This window comes from Cotesia glomerata, linkage group LG8 (assembly GCF_020080835.1).
Source record: "Cotesia glomerata isolate CgM1 linkage group LG8, MPM_Cglom_v2.3, whole genome shotgun sequence".
NCBI lineage: Eukaryota > Metazoa > Arthropoda > Insecta > Hymenoptera > Braconidae > Cotesia > Cotesia glomerata.
In genome coordinates this window covers 4,433,860-4,439,203 of record NC_058165.1, presented here as the reverse complement: position 1 = coordinate 4,439,203, position 5,344 = coordinate 4,433,860, and positions in this window count along the sequence as shown.

The following is a 5,344-nucleotide window of genomic DNA, read 5'->3' as shown; positions in this document are numbered from 1 at the left end:
TCAAATATTTTTTGAATCTGAAAATAATTTTGAAAAGTTTTATTTTCTTGAATCAAGAAAAATTTTTTAATTAAGTTAAAGTTACTTTATCCAAAAATTGGTAATTATGCAAAAGTGGGGCTTCATTTTTAAATAATTTATTTAAAAAAAAAAAAAAATTAATTAATAAGGTAAAAGACCCAATTATTGACACTGGCCTAGTTGTTTGACACCTGTAATTTTATTACAATTAAAAAAATTAAATGTTCTCAAAAAATTCATTATCTTAAAATTTATAGTTTAAAAATTATATTTATTAATTTATTAGAGTTGATTTGTTTTTTTTTTTAGTTAGAATAAAATTGCAAGTGTCAACAACTAGGCCAGTGTTAATAACTGGGTCTTTTACCTTATTATCAAAAAAATTATTAACAATTTGTTCTTTTTTTGAAGTGAAAAATTTTTGATGAAAAATCAACAATTTACAAATTTTTTAAAAATTAATATTTTTTTTTCAAAATTCTCCTGTATGGCGGCACTTTTAAATAGTTTATTTTTTTAAAAAATATTTTAATAATATTATCAAAAAAATTATCAACAATTTGTTCTTTTTTTTGGTGTAAAAAATTTTTGATGAAAAATCAACAATTTACAAATTTTTTTTAAATTAATTTTTTTTTTTTTTTTAAATTGTCCTTTTTTACGGCGAACTTATGATAAAAAGTATTCAAATTAAATATTTTAATATTCTTTTTTCATTTGAAAGTTCAAAATTTAAGATTTTAGGTGTTTTTTAATGAAATTGTGACGATGCAATTTTTTCCGGTTATTGAAATATTTTTTTCTTAAAGAGAGATACAAATAGAATAAATTAAAAAAAAAAATTCAGAATATCATAATTTGAAAATTTTTTAAATCGTAAATTTTTGAACTTTTAAATGAAAAAAAAAAAAAAAAAAAAAAAACTAAAATATTTAATTTTTATACTTTTTATCATTTTTGTCTTAAATCCGTTAAGAAGAACAATTAAAAAAAATTTTCTTTAATTTTCTTAGCGGAAAGTTTAAAATATTTAAAAATATCAATTTTTTGATTTTTTATTTTATTTAAATTTTTCTTGAATAAGTAAAGCCCTATTTCTGCATAATTACCGAAAAATTTATTAGTAAGAATTTTTCTACTCAAATCAAGAAAATTAAGTTTTTCAAATTTATTTATTTGGTTTAAATTTATTTTTCTGTGTAAAGAATTTATAAAATCTAAAAATTTGGGTAAAAAATGCAAAAAAAAAATTTTTTGGCTTTAAAAGTTTAATTAATTTCACAAAATTAAAAAAAATTAAAAATTTTTTAAAATTTAGACGTTAGTGTTTTCAGTTACTTAAAAAAATAAAAAAAAAAATTTTTTCTTTTAAAGTCAAAAAAAACGTACGTCAAAAAATTTTTTTTTTTTACGTTTTTTACTCAGATTTTTATTTTTATACGTTTCCTAGTTAGATAATTTTTTTTTAAACGCTTTTTTGGCATTAGTAAATCAATTTATTAAACATCACAGGTATGATTTAATATAAATGTACACTAAAAACATTTTTTTTGTACGTAAATTAAAAATCTGTAGAAATTTCATCGTAAAATTTTTTTGTGCCAATAATTTCTTGTTTGACATTTTTGTTACTTATTTATTTTTAATTGAAAAAAAAAATTTTTTTTTGTAAAATTTAATCTTGGTATTGAGTAAATAGCTTGATGTCAATTAATATAAAAATAAATACAAAATGTCTATATCATGAAATAAAATTTATAAAATATAAAGGTTGAAAAAATATGTGAAAGCTAATAATCTGTATAGAATAAGACTGCTCAAATGTTTGTGATTGTGAAAAATGATAATAAGAAAAAATAATATCACTCTTGAACAAAATAATTTTTTTATTTGATAAGAGTGTGAGCAGCTACATTAATTACAATTACAACAAGACTGCAGTAGTTATAATTTATTATTATTTTAAAATGATATTAAACTTTGATAGAATACATTTTATGCCATTTACAGAAATAATTAAATATTTTATTTCACTTGAAATTTTTTTAGTAAAAAAAAAAGCATTTAATTTAATAGCTTGATTTTTCTTAAAAAGTTATTTTTTCCTTTAAAGTTATTCAGAAAATCCAATAAAAATTATACAGATTATAGTTTTTTTAAATAAAAAAAAATGACATATTTTTGTAATAAAACTTACAAAATGAACTATGATAAATAATAATTACCTGTTAACTGAATATACTCAAAATTGAAAAGATATTGACAGTTATTTGCATTTAAAGTATTAATTATTCTGTACGTTAATTTATAAGTGAAATGTGGAAAACAATTTAATTTTAACATTATTTTTATGCATTGTACGATGTTTTTCATTCATATAATTGTAACTCATTTGTCAATTATTGTATTTTTTCATAAAATGTGAAATAAAGAGATAATATTTCAATTACACTTCATTTGTTTTTTTTAACTTATTTTAATCTTCTTTAAACAAGTTTTAAAGTTAGTAAGACCTAGGTAAAAAAAAGAATAATGTATGACTTAATTTTAACCAAAAAATAATAATCAATTATGAGTATGAGTAAAAAAAATTTATTTGAAAAAAATTAGCAATGTAATATTATGAATAGAATACGAAAAATTTTGTCTCCAGGATAGTCATATGATAAAATCGGTTTTTTAGTAAAATCTCTGGATACATAATTAAAAAATGACATTGTATCTTGAGAACTATTGACATTTTTGAAGATATGAGCTCACTCCGATCTTATACTCATCGGGACCTTTCATTTGAGTACCCACATCAATTTTTCATATATTTATACATATGTATATATGAAAGATATATCGAAATGCATGTGGGTACTCAAATAAAAGCTCTTCATGAGTGTAACATCGAGATGAGCTTATATCTTTAAAAATTTCAATAGTTAAGCAAGTACTGTGCAATTTAACAAATGTATGGTAAACTATTGACATTTTTGAAGATATAAACTCACCTCGACATTATACTCATCGAGACCTTTCATTTGAGTACCTACATCAATTTTTCATATATTTTATATATATATATATATATGAAAAATATATAAAAAATTCATGTGGGTACTCAAATGAAAGCTCTTGATGAGTGTAACATCAGGATGATGAGCTTATATCTTTAAAAATGTCAATAGTTAAGAAAGTACAGTGCAATTTAACAAATGTCTTGTGAAGTATTGAGATTTTTAAAGATATAAGCTCACCATGACACTTCACTCACCGAGACTTCTAATTTGAAACCCACATCAATTTTACATATATTTTATATATTTATGTATATTATATACATGTATATATGAAAAATATATCAAAAATGCATGTGGGTACTCAAATGAAAGCTCTTGATGAGTGTAACATCGGGATGAGTTTATATCTTTAAAAACGTCAGTATTTAAGAAAGTACAGTGCAATTTAACAAATATCTTGTGAACTGTTGACATTTTTAAAGATATAAGCTCATCCTAACATTACACTCATTGAGACCTTCAATTTGAGTACCCACATCAATTTTTAATATATTTATATATATTACATATTTGTATATAAGAAAAATATATCAAAATGCATGTAGGTACTCAAATGAAAGCTCTTGATGCGTGTAACATCGGGATGAGTTTATATCTTGAAAAACGTCAATAGTTAAGAAAGTACAGTACAATTTAACAAATGTCTTGTGAACTATTGACATTTTTAAAGATATAAGCTCACCATGACACTTCACTCACCGAGACCTCTAATTTGAATACCCACATCAATTTTACATATATTTTATATATTTATGTATATTATATACATGTATATATGAAAAATATATCAAAAATGCATGTGGGTACTCAAATGAAAGCTCTTGATGAGTGTAACATCGGGATGAGTTTATATCTTGAAAAACGTCAATAGTTAAGAAAGTACAGTACAATTTAACAAATGTTTTGTGAACTATTGACATTTTTAAAGATATAAGCTCACCCTGACACTTCGCTCATCGAGACTTTTCATTTGAGTACCCACATCAATTTTTCATATATTTATATATATTTATGTATATTATATACATGTATATATGAAAAATATATCAAAAATGCATGTGGGTACTCAAATGAAAGCTCTTGATGAGTGTAACGTCGGGATGAGTTTATATCTTTAAAAACGAAAGTATTTAAGAAAGTACAGTGCAATTTAACAAATATCTTGTGAACTGTTGACATTTTTAAAGATATAAGCTCATCCTAACATTACACTCATTGAGACCTTCAATTTGAGTACCCACATCAATTTTTAATATATTTATATATATATACATATATGTATGTATGAAAAATATATCAAAATGCATGTAGGTACTCAAATGAAAGCTCTTGATGCGTGTAACATCGGGATGAGTTTATATCTTGAAAAACGTCAATATTTAAGAAAGTACAATGTAATTTAACAAAAGTCATTATTTAATAAAGCAAAATTTTATTTATTTATAGTTCACAAGTCACGGCAGTCACATAGTGACTTCAAGGTTGCTAGTTCTAAAAAAGAAGACTAGCTAATAACTCTGATTATTTTTTAGTTTTTAAAAAAAATAAAACTACTATTTTTAATCCAACAATAATACTTTTTTTTCCTTCGTAGTTTGTCCCGTTATACTATTTTAAGCCAGATTTAGGAATTTATAATCAAACTTAAGAAAAAAATTCTTATTAAAAAATTACTCTTTGCTCTTATCTAAATATTGAATCAAAAAGATATCTCAAATTGATGATAGATAAATTCAAACTCTGATTTATTATTTTTTAAATTAATACTTTTAGTTGATACTTCTCCGAACTTTTTTTGGCGTGCGTGAATAAAATAAACGGATTAATTTTTTATTATAAATATTTTCAAGTACCAAATTTAATTAAACAACAAGATTCCGATCGAGTTTTAATCAGTATTATGAATAAATGATAAAAATTAATTGAAAATGAAAAATGTCCTTGTTATTTTATCCTGTTGTAAATTAAAAAGTTGTTTTTCTAGCTGAAATTTTTTATATAAAAATAGTCGATGGCTATTAATAAATACAAAAAGGTTAATATAATATTTCGTATTAAATAAAGCTACGACGTTTTATTTTCTCAAAAAAACAAACTTATTTTTGTTATCAATGGCCATTGACCCATCTAATTTTTAATTAAATACTTATTGTCAATTTATGTTTTTAGCACCTTGTTATTTTTTTCGTCACAATAAATAACCTTATTTCTTCTTATGAAGAAATATAAAATTTTTCTTACAGTAAATTTCTTGG